Source organism: Canis lupus, chromosome 38, assembly GCF_003254725.2.
Source record: "Canis lupus dingo isolate Sandy chromosome 38, ASM325472v2, whole genome shotgun sequence".
Classification (NCBI taxonomy): domain Eukaryota; kingdom Metazoa; phylum Chordata; class Mammalia; order Carnivora; family Canidae; genus Canis; species Canis lupus.
The window spans coordinates 13,804,020-13,816,489 of record NC_064280.1 but is presented as its reverse complement, the minus strand read 5'-3'; positions in this window follow the sequence as shown (position 1 = coordinate 13,816,489).

Below are 12,470 nucleotides of genomic sequence, written 5' to 3'. Positions count from 1 at the left end.
TAATATTAGATAAGCTTTTCAAAGTCTATAAAATGTAGGCACTTCTCATCCATTTTACCTATAATTTTTTTTGGTTATATATGATTAAATTTTTAAAATACCATATTGCAGGTGTCAGTAATCTTTCTCTGTGAGGGGCCAGATAGTAAATATTTTCAGATGTCTGAATTTTTATATGATCTGGCCAGTCTTTATCATAACTACTCAACTCTACTTTTGTAGCATGAAAAAAGCCATAGGAAAAACAAATTAATGAGCATGCTGTGCTCCAATAAAACTTTATTTTGGCATATGAAGTTTGAATTTCATGCAATTTTTATGTGGCATGAAATATTATTCTTCTTTTGTTTTTTGTCCAACCATATAAAAATGTAAAACTCAATCCTAGCTCACGGATGGTACAAAAATAGGTGGCTGACCCCTGCCATATAGCATTTAATTTTACATTGCTACCATCCTTCTCCAGTCATTAAAATAATAGCTTTTGGGACACCTGGATGGCTCAGCGGTTGAGTGCCTGCCTTCGGCCCAGGGCGTGATCCTGTGGTCCCGGGATCAAGTCCCACATCAAACTTCCTGCATGGAGCCTGCTTCTCTCTGCCTGTGTCTCTGCCTCTCTCTGTGACTCTCATGAATAAATAAATAAAATCTTTAAAAAACAAAATGAAATAAAATAATAGCTTTTCCCTCTATACTGAAAAAAAATAATTTGCAGTTAATAAATATTTGTGAAATGAATAAATGAACATAGGCCTCTGCTGCCTGTGTGGTAGTTGATTTTGGGGGTCAATATTAGAAGCAGGAGGTTGTATAATAATCCTCATGAGACAAAATAACAGCCTGAACTAGTAGGCAGAGCCCAGAAATATTTAGGAAGTTTATAACTTTGGGGTCTTATCGCTTCTCGGCCTTTTGGCTAAGATCAAGTGTATAACTTTGGGGTCTTTGGGAATGGTGGTCCTAGGAGTATGGGCAAAGGAGCAGAATGGGGGAAGGATTGGCCCACACATTGGACATACTGAGTTCTAGGTGCTTGAGTAAAATCTAGACTGAGACCTCCAACAGAGGGTATGACTAAATGAGCCTGAACCCGAAGAGAGGTATGATTTAGAGATATGAATCTGTTAGTCATCTGCATACAAATGGTTGCTGAAACCATAAGTGGACCAATGTTTTCTAATCAGGAAAAAACATCTAATAAATCAGTGAAGGCTTGGGGTAAATATAGGAACCCCAACATTTCAAGGCAGGAGAAAGCAGAGGAGCTCATGAGTAAGAGTGGAGCGATGGCCAGAGATGGGGGGACAGCCAGCAGAATGGAGAGTTTGGATGCTAAAAAGATAGAAGTAGGTATCAATCAAACGCCATAGAGAAAAATGTTAAAGGGTCGATTCAGATTTGGCAATCAGAAGGTGACTGGCGTCTTAGCAAGTACAGTCAAGGAACGGAAGTCCAATGTGCAGTGGGTTGCTGTTCATTGAGAATATAGAATTAGATAAAACTACTCTTGAGAGATGTCAATAGAAAAGAACTGGCCTGAAGCTGGAGAGCTTTGAGATGAAATCCAGTTCTTTCTTTTTGTCTGGGAGACGCTTGACTCTGCTTAGGAGTCCTGGACAATGAACGAGCACAGAGAGGAGGGGCAGAGGCATTGAGGATTCAGCAGAGACCAAGAGAGGAGATGATCGAGGAGCAAAGTCACAGTGTTGGCAGGAAGAGGAATTAAGGACACAGATCGGGCTTGAGTCCACGCAGATAACCTTTTCTGAGACTGAAAGAAAGGAAGTTAGGAATGAGCACGAATAGAAAGAAACCATTAAATCGACAGTAGCAGGTGAGAGAGATAATGCCTTAATTCTATGCATGAAACAGGAAGCTTAATGATGTCTTGAAGACTGGGAGGAGGCAGGAGTTGGAAAGAGTTTTAGGATAATGATGAAGGTTTGGCAACATGTTAAGGGACGTGAGAATTGGTTGACCAAGGACAAGAATAGGATTGGCTAAAGGTGTGTTGAGGGATCCCTGGGTGGCACAGCACTTTGGCGCCTGCCTTTGGCCCAGGGCGCGATCCTGGAGACCCGGGATCGAATCCCACATCAGGCTCCCGGTGCATGGAGCCTGCTTCTCCCTCTGCCTGTGTCTCTGCCTCTCTCTCTCTCTGTGTGACTATCATAAATAAATAAAAATTAAAAAAAAAGGGTGTGTTGAAAATCAGCTGAGATCTGAAATGATGCACTTGCAAGAGTTTCATGATGGCTTGATTTTTCTCCAGCATTAGGCAGGTGCCTAGATCCAGTGATGGGGTTGGGTGGTGGATGCAGGAGATGCAAATAGAAAAGGAATAGAATTTCCTGTGATCAACCTTGGAGTCCAAGTTGGGTTCCACAGGAAGAGACCCCAGGGAGGATTCACTGCTTTGGAGGTCCCTGTGGGGTAGAGCGGCGTGCAGAGGGCAGGGATCCTGCATGGTTATGGTCAGGAAATTTAAGACTTCCGGGGTTTGGGACTTGCTGGAAGAAAAACAAGAGAAAACCAAAAAAAAAAAAAAAAAAAGCTCCATGATGTGACCATAGGAATTTATAGCTAATGAGGAAGCTGGGTGAAGGTCATTGATGATTAGAGGTAGTAATAGATGAACCAGGCTGTAGAGTGAGAGGTGAGTAATGTGGAGGTAGGTTGAGGCATGGTCAGGATTAGTGTAGAAGATACAGGATGAGAGAAGAGCAAAGTAGGAGAGGCAAAGGTATGTCCTGAAGGATACCGCAAGGGACTCTATGACTGTGGGCTTCATACGAGCAATAGCCAATAGCACTAAAAATGACTGGTACGTGCACCCCCCGCAGAATGACGAACACAATGTATGAGAGACCAGCGGGTTATTCCTAGTGCCTTTACGTTACCGCACCGGTGCAGTGCTAATCTAGACGTGGATGAGAGAAAATGTGTCTGGTCTGATCTTACCTGAATCTTTTTCTTCTTCCCCTCCTAGCACCTTCTCCTCCACCTCCTTTTCCTCATCCTCTTGATTCTGTATTTCCTATTGATTTTTCTCCTCCATAACCTGTGCCTGACCTTTGCAACTGGTTAACAGGATCTTCCGATGCCCCATCACGACAGATAAGGAATTTAATTCTCTGATAACGTTCATCTTTCCTCCCTCTAATTTCAGACATTTATTCTTTTTGACATTTCTATGAGTTTTTCCTACCACTTTATTTTTTATTTATTATCAAAGTATAATTGACATACAGTGCTATCTTACCACTTAAAAAATAATCTATCCTGGAGACCCGGGATCGGATCCCACGTCGGGCTCCCGGTGCATGGAGCCTGCATCTCCCTCTGCCTGTGTCTCTGCCTCTCTCTCTCTCTCTCTGTGTGTGACTATCATAAATAAATAAAAATTTAAAAAAATAATCTACTTTAACTTTTATTTTTTATTCTGCTGACTTTAGGCAGTATCTTTTTAAAATTTCATCTTTTTTGAGAGAGAGACAGAGGGAAGAGAGGGGCAAAGGGAGAGGGAGAGAGAGAATCTCAAGCAGACTGCTCAATGAGTGTGGGGCCTCACCCGGGTGGTTGATCCCAGGACCCTGAGACCATGACCTGAGCCAAAATCAAGAGTTGGACACTTAATGGACTGAGTCAGCCAGGTGCTTCTCTTTTTAAAAAATTATTGATGAATAATTAATATACAGTGTTATATTAGTTTCAAGTGTACAATATAACAATTCAATAGTTCCATGCTCATCAAGGAAAATGGACTCTTAACCCTCTTTTTATTTCACTCACCCACCCCCTACTCCCTTCCCCTCTGGGAACCACCAGTTTGTCCTATATAGTTAAGAATCTGTTTTTTGGGACACGTGGGTGGCTCAGCGGTTTAGCACCTGCCTTCGGCCCAGGGAGTGACTCTAGGGAGTCCCGGGATCGAGTCCCACATCGGGCTCCCTGCATGGAGCCTGCTTCTCTCTCTGACTGTGTCTCTGCCTCTCTCTGTGTCTCTCATGAATAAATAAATAAAATATTTTAAAAAAAAGAATCTGTTTTTTTGGGTTTGTCTCTTTTTTCCTCTGTTTGTTTTGTTTCTTAAGTTCCACCTAGGAATGAGATCATGTGGTATTTGTCTTTCCCTGACAGACTTCATTTAAGCAATATCTTTTGAATTCCCACAACAGAAGGTGTGGAAAGCCCTGGTCCTGCACTATCCTTCACCTTACTGAACCCTCCCTCACCTCCTAGAACTTCTTAGCTATACCCTGGCTTTTATATTGCCAAAGTTTATTTTACAGAAGTCTGCTGAGAGACCTGTCTTAGGCCTTCCCTGGTGCCTTTACTCTTGATCAACTTTGGGAATAGAACTCTAGATTCAAAATCACTTTCCCTGAGAATTTGAGGTCTTTTTTTTAATGTATTTTCTATCTAAATACAATATTGCTAATAGAAACTCCTTTGCTAACTTAATTCTTGTTCCTTTGTAGATAATCCATTTTTTGGTAAATATTAGGACATTTCACATGGGCATGTAACTATATAGATATATATATAGAGATAGACGTATATATCGCTATATATCTATATATCTCCTGTTGGGTATTTAATGAGTTCTTTAATGTGAAAATCATGCTTTTCTTTAGCTCTTAGAGAATTTTATTTATTCATTTTTTTGTTTAGCTTTTTCTATCTGTTATGTTTTCTGTTTTCTTTCTTGAAATTCATTTTGAATGAGCATCAGACTTCTGTTGTTGCTTTTCCATCATTCCAAAGCTCTTAGCTTTTATCTGTATCACTTTCATTTTCACTCCATCAGCTCCAAGAACACAGATGTTTGTGTTCACTGTGACACCCCCAGCTCTTGCCTGACTCAGACTAGTTACACAGTAAGTACTTGTTCAGTGAAGGAATGAATGAGTGAATGCTTACATCTTTTGTCTTTTTTTTTTAAGATTTTATTTATTTATTTAAAAAATTATTGATGAATAATTTCAGAGAGAGAGAGAAAGAGAGAGCACAAGCAAGGGGAGTGGCAGGCAGAGTGAAAGGGAGAAGCAGACTTCTCGCTGAGCAGCAAGCCTGATGTGGGGCTCGATCCCCAGACCCTGGGATCCTGACTTGAGCTGAAGGCAGATGCTTAACAGATGGAGCCACCCAGGCGCCCCTCCATCCCTTGTCTTTATGCTCACATTCTGGAATTTTTTTTCTTTTTGCCTTAACTTCCATTTTTAATTGTATTTTGATCTCAGTAATCCTATTTTTAATTCACAAGAGCACATTCATTTTCTTTCACTGGTCCTTTCTTAAAGAAGCTGTTCTGTGTGAATTGCGGTATCGCCTCAGATCTCTCTGAAGGTACTTACTGGAAATTCGTAAGCCTTCTCTTCCATGCCCTAAATTGCCTGTTTCCTCCAGTGTCGATCTGTGTTGTTTGATTTCCTCAAATCACCCAGTGGTTTTGACTGTCTGAATATTTTCGAATGGAGGAAGGTTTTATAAATACAGGGAGAGTGGATTTCCTGGTTCTTTCTAGTTGTTTCCTCCCCAAATAGGTTTTATTTGAGAATGGTGTGGCTGAGTACAGAGACTCCTAACTCTGGGAAACAAACAAGGGGTGGTGGAAAGGGAGGTGGGCGGGAGTCGGGGTGACTGGGTGACAGGCACTGAGGGGGGCACTTGATGGGATGAGCACTGGGTGTCATGCTATATGTTGGCAAATTGAACTCAATAAAAAGAAATTTTAAAAAAGTGATTGCTTTGCTGATGAATGGTGATTAAAAAAAAAAAAAAAAAACACCAAAAGCCCCCAAAACTAAAACCAATCATGCAAGAGAATAGCACTTCTCAAATTTTATTATTTAGACATATTACCTGAGGAGTCGTGAACATGTAGATTCTAATTCAGTTTGTCTGGGGTGGGGCCTGAGACTCTGCATTTCTACCCAACTCCCAGATGCCTATGGTTGCTGCTCTGGAGATCACACTTCCAGTAGTGTGGCCCTAACCATTCTCTAAGATAGGCTTCCTTCTTACCACTGAGGATTTTCTTAAAACAATTACGCCCGGGCGTGTAGGTTGTGGGATCTACTCCTTTCAACTTATTTTAGAATATGGGGAAGGTTTGGGATTATACTTGGCTCTACCCCGCATGCATAGCCTAATGATAGTCACAGCATCCTATAATAAACACTGATAGGAGGAAGGCAAAGTTGTTTTAAATCAGCAGGCATGTACTATGGACACATTTGCTCCATGGATATGAAGTATGATGAGTCCTGCTAACAAAATCTTGTCCCTGAAGCTGAAAAAACCGGTTGACACAGAACAAGAAAGAAACCGCTTTGTCAGAGAAGGAGCCAACAGTGTCTGCATTCATTGGGACACTCTCATGATTTTATGTCAGAAGAATACAAGTAGGCTCTACCCACGTAGGTGGAAAAAAAAAAAACCCGGAGAGCAGGTTACTACAGGGTTAAAACTGAGTATGTGGGCAGCTAAAGTACATGCCACTTTTGAGAATAAAAATAGTGTGTACCTTATTAAAAGCCGCCTGACAGGGTCAGCAGCCTAGTCACAGAATACCTACCAAGAACAATTTCAATTTTAATAGGTTTTACTATGTATTTCATAAGCATGCCCATTGAAATTGAGTCATCAAAGCCTCCCAGTTCCTCCAAGACAGATTTTAGCCTGAGAGCTTGCAGTAATTATCCCACTGGATGTTAGCCTGTGTAGCTATTTCAGCCTCGTTCATCATTTCAAACAGCTACATACTCAGCCTGCTAATTTCTTCCGATGGATTAGCTGCTCTCACTTGTCTATCTTTTTTTTATTTCTGGGGGGTGAAATATTGCCTTCTTCCCATGTTTTAATAAGCTGAGGAGGCATGCACCACTGCACAGCTCCTGACTCCTATTTCTTTCAGCTCAAAGAATGATCTTCTGGGGGAAGAGCTGGGTGTAAATGTGAAGGTGAACACTTGGCCATTACTCCCTGCAAGCAGCTGCTTTACACAGGGGCTGCGAGCGCCTTTGGAGCTACTTCTGCATTTATCTGTTTATAGTGCATCCTCAGCTCCTCTCCCTCCACCGTGTTCCTTGTATTACTTCTCTTCTGCTTCCTTTGGCCTCCGATCTTTGTTTCCAACAGCACCCACCTCCCCCGCGCCCCGTATTTCACCTCCGCTCTGACCTGTGTGCCTCCCGTTAGAAAACCACAATGCACAGAACTATTCATTGCAGGGTATGACTTCCTTCGTTCTTCACAATAATGACCCTGTTTGAGCTTTTGAATTGGGGGGTTCTGTGATTTCTTGATTCTCTGACCTCCCAGCGAGAGCACACAATTGCACACGCTGGAATATCCTTCCTTCTTAGGTATGTGGTCAAGAAAAGCAAGGACCCTGGTGACAGATCAACTGGGGTTTTTAATCCCATCTCTGCCATTGAGAAACTTTGTGACCTGGGGTTAGTTGTTCAACCCCCCTGAGGTTCATCTGTACCTCCCCGATAACAGGCACCTCAACCCATGACACTTAGGTTTCCTTTACTTGGGTTGTTTCACAAGTGGGCTTTCCTCCTTGCACTTGCTGTTATTGCCAATGAGCTGTTGGGGCTCTGACAGCTTTGCAGAGGACCCTTAAAAAATACCAGATGGAGTAAAAGCAGAAGGTAAGGAGGTCTGCTCACTCAGTTCGTGAGTCTGGAAGTGGGATGTATCGTTTCCAGCAAATCCTCACTCAACAGGCTTCTGATGTTCCATGGCACCCATCTGGGTGACTCTGTTTTACACTCTCCCATGATCCCATTTGTGTACCTTGATACTGTTGGAAAGACTGGAATTTTCCCTGGACGAGAAACAGGACACTGACCCTGTCAGCCAAGGTAAAGAAGACAGTGGGTGGACTGTTTCCTCAGATAAAGTCTTCAAACGGATGAAGGCCAAGGTAATGGGGGCTCCACTTTCTAGCCGGTAGAAAAGACCAGTCTCCAGAGAGCTGGCAATTTAAGGAAAAGCTTCTTTTACTCTCGGCCACGGAACTATAACGTATCTGCTGATAAATTGGAGATGGATATTTTTTATCCAGCTCAGGAGGAAGTGCAAAAAGACAGTAATTGGTAATTCTTAGAGAGAGTGGTGCAGCTCTCAAGTCACTCTCAAGAGATGTTTTTGGAAATGTGATATCATTTGGAATTATATTAATGGGAGCACTGCCTGGGACCAGAAACTTGGAATTGGTAGACGTGGTTTTTTTTTTTTTTCTTCAGAAACATAAGGCATCCATATTCTTCATTTACACATAAATTATGTAAGTGGATAAAATCCTCATCATTAGAGAATGACCTTGATGTTAGGACACATTGATATTATAGGTAATATTCTTCTTTGAAATTTTGCAAATTTTTGACATTAGTTATGGTTCAGTGCCAGTATCAAGATCATTAGGGTTGAGTCAAATACTTTTGTATTCACAAGGTAGTAATTAAAATGACGTTTCCAACTATTTATATATATTTCATCCAATGAGATCATATATGAAGTATATTTCATCTTCAATTTGTCACTCTTGTGGTCTTTTATTTCCTCCCTCCACCTCACTTTTTTTTTTTTTCTTTTTTGGCAAGAGGTGATATGAAATGGAGAATGTTTATGATACTGGCCAAGAAAAGACATGATCCAAGACCTAGTAGAGAAACTCATCCACCCCGTGAACTTTTTGTTTACTTCATTTGGGAAAATCTCCGTAGTATGTGTGCCATCTTTTTTTTTCTTTCCCCACCCCCCCCCACCTCAATCAATGGAATAATCTCAAAACAATTTCATTATCTTAAATGAAGAAATAAAACTAAGTGTTGGACAAATCCAACACTAAAGATGGTAGCTTTGCTTGTTCAAGAGATCCTGGGTCCTATAGCAGAGAAAGTTGGTTGGTACGTACATATACCTTTATTGTGAAGGCCAATCCTTTGAGAACTCAAATGAGAACCTCCCCATAGAATAAAATTATCTCAGAAAATATTGACTCTATATCTCATCGTGTTAATATATATGAGGGGTTGTTATAAATGATAGAGATTTTTAAAGCAAATTAATTTGATTCTACATAACCAAATGTATGTTATCCTTAAATGTGGTCTCTGACTCAGGATTCCTACAAAAGGCAGGCTCTGCAGACATTTGGAACATTTGGAACAGCATTTTGGATTCCAGAGGGCAAGTGAAGTTTGGAAGGATGCTACTTATACTTACCTCCTGAAATGTGAAGTGAATGAGTCGCCATTAACTCAACACCTTATCAATTCAATATTAAAGTCCACAAGGCTACACCGACAAACACTAATACTTGAAATGAGGCTGAGGATGTGAGATCATCCACATGGCTAGAAATTAAGAAAGAAGAATAAACAGAATTGAAATGAATGATGACACTAGTTGATCTTCCCTGTCTTCCAAACAGGTGTTGTCATAAAGAAAGAGCATATTACAGAAAAGTTTGAAAAGAAGGTAAATAAGTAAAAAGTTCACTCATTATTGAACACAGAAATAGCCTATTAGCATTTGCAAGTTTGCATCTAACATTTCGTGTGCACATATATTTGTATTTATTTGACAATTTTAACCAAATCTGGCATGCCATTTGATGATTTTTTTTTCCACTTAAGCATTCTCCTTGTTTTTACCTAATCACCCGGGCATTGGTGTAAATTTATGTGGTACCTTCTCTTTAAAGATGTCACACATAACTTGTTAACAAGTTTAACATTTACATGTTAAAACTTTCTGTTAATGAGTATCACATTTTATTTTTTCCATTTTTAAGATTATAAAAAATTCTAAGATAAATTTCTTAGTTCATAACTTTTCCCACAAATTCAGTATTGGTTCTTAGGATAAATTTTGACAAAAACTGTTACTTCCTAAATGAGAAAAGTTACTTTTAAGAGAGATTTTTGACCCATTCTAGTTGTAGAAAACCTTGAAAATACAGTAGGTATGAAGATGAAAATAATAATTATGCACAATCCTACAAAATAGAAAACTAATCACTGATATGTTTACTCCAATTTTCTTTTTCCTATGCACATAGGGCACACACACACACACACACACACTCATTATGTGATTCATAAAATTGAAACCTTATTGTGTATACAGATTTGAGTTCTGCTTTTCTTTAAATTTCACATTGAGTAACAAGAGTTTTCTTAGGTTATGAATCTCCAAGTATGATTTTTAGTGGACATACTATTATTCACTAGTTATCTCCTTATTGCTGAATTTTAGGCTGTTTCCAAAATTTTAGTTATTATAAAACATCTCTGATTTTTTTTTCTTTAAGATAGAGTTCCAGAAGCCATATTCTGGGTTTAGGGCCATGTCCTTTTAGAAATTCATATTGCCCATTTGCTTTCCAGGTCAGTCATATCAAAGTACATTTTTCCTGGAGCACTGCATGGCTCAGGTGGTTAAAGAGCTGACTCTTGGTTTCAGCTGGGGTCTGATCTAGGGGTCATGAGCTGGAGCCCTGTGGCAGTCTTCATGCTAAGAGTGGAGCCTGCTTGAGATTCTCTTTCCCTCTGTCCCTCTGCACCAAACACACACACACACACACACAAAATCTCACTCTTCCTGGCAGTGTATGAAAGACCTCTGTCTCCTTGAACCCACCTAATATTTAATAATATTATTAGATTTTACTATTTTTAAATTATGGAAGTGATCAACTACAGCCTGTTTTGAAAGTTTTCACTTACTTTATTTTTTATTTTTATTTTTTTAAATTTTTATTTATTTATGATAGTCACAGAGAGAGAGAGAGAGAGGCAGAGACACAGGCAGAGGGAGAAGCAGGCTCCATGCACTGGGAGCCCGATGTGGGATTCGATCCCCGGTCTCTAGGATCGCGCCCTGGGCCAAAGGCAGGCGCCAAACCACTGCGCCACCCAGGGATCCCTCACTTACTTTATTATTAGCAACATTTTCTTTTAGTTTAAATTAAACTAAGCTTAATTTAAGCTTAGTTTCCCAAATTGTTTTGCAAAATTAGGATTTTTCATAAAATATATGTGCCTATTATAAGAAATCTCATTACAAAAATAAAAATAATTATTGCTAAAAATATCTCACTATTCAGATTTGACAATATTTTATTAAGTGATCATCCTTCTAGAAAACCCTATGCAAGGGCAGCCCTGGTGGTGCAGCGGTTTAGTGCCTCCTGCAGCCTGGGGTGTGATGCTGGAAACCTAGGATCGAGTCTCACGTCAGGCTTCCTGCATGGAGCCTGCTTCTCCCTCTGTCTGTGTCTCTAAGAATAAATAAACAAAATCTTTAAAAAAATATTAAAAAGAAAACCCTATGCAAGTATACAGTTCTCTTTTTAAAAACCACTTTATGATTGACATATATGTATACAACTTGATAGTGAAATTTTCTCCTTAAGCCATCACCATCACCAAGGCTATAAATATATCCATCCCTTTCCGAAGTTTCCTCCTACCCTTTTTATTATTATTATCATTTGTGTGCACATGCCCGTACATGGTAAGAACATTTAGCCTAAGATCTACCCTCTTAGCAAATTTTAAATATACAATACAGTATTGTTAGCCATATGTGCTATGCTGAATAGTAGAACTCTGGAACTTATTTATCTCGTGTGACTAAAACTTTGTGCCCTCTGACCATCACCTCCCTAATTCCCCCTCCCCTATGCCCCTGGTAGCCACCATTTTACTCTCTGCTTCTAATAATTTGACTTATTTTAGATTTCATGTTTCTTAATTGACTAAATACCATTGTGCAGAAATGTATGTTCTAAAGTTACCGGCAAGGGTGACCCCAAATATTGGAGGAATAAGGCAGTAAACCCTTGGGTTACAAATCACCACCCTTATCCATAAATGTGGCTTCCTTGCAGTCTCAAGATCCCCAGAGCTTCCTCTGTGGTAGGGTCTTCTATCCCATTCTGGAAATGTTGCCCTGAAAGCGTGAGATATTCCTATGCGTGTGCATTAAGCAAGGACCATAAGCATGCAATATTGCTAGGTCTCGGGCATTGTAATGTCACTCCATGAAGATTTTTTCATCTGGAATAGAGTTGTATCATTTCTCCATATCCCATCATCTGGAAACACGGAGTAGTATAACATGTGCGTTTTTCCCTGTGTTCATGTTGATTTATGCAATTACAATAACATCTGCACTTGTGTAGAAGTTTAAAACAATTTCACTTCTGTTGTCTCATCATCTATCTCTAATATTATATCACTGACTTGATTTAAAATGGCTTAATCCACTGTCCAAGGTCATATAAACATTCCTCTTTTGTCCTAATTTTGATCTTATGCTATAATACATCAACTACTTTTATCCTAATCATATTTTATTTTCTATGGATTCCACATAACTTTAATATAAATTGCAGCTCCTCACAGATTTTGTCTGCTGTGTTAGTTTTATAGTATATCTTGGCT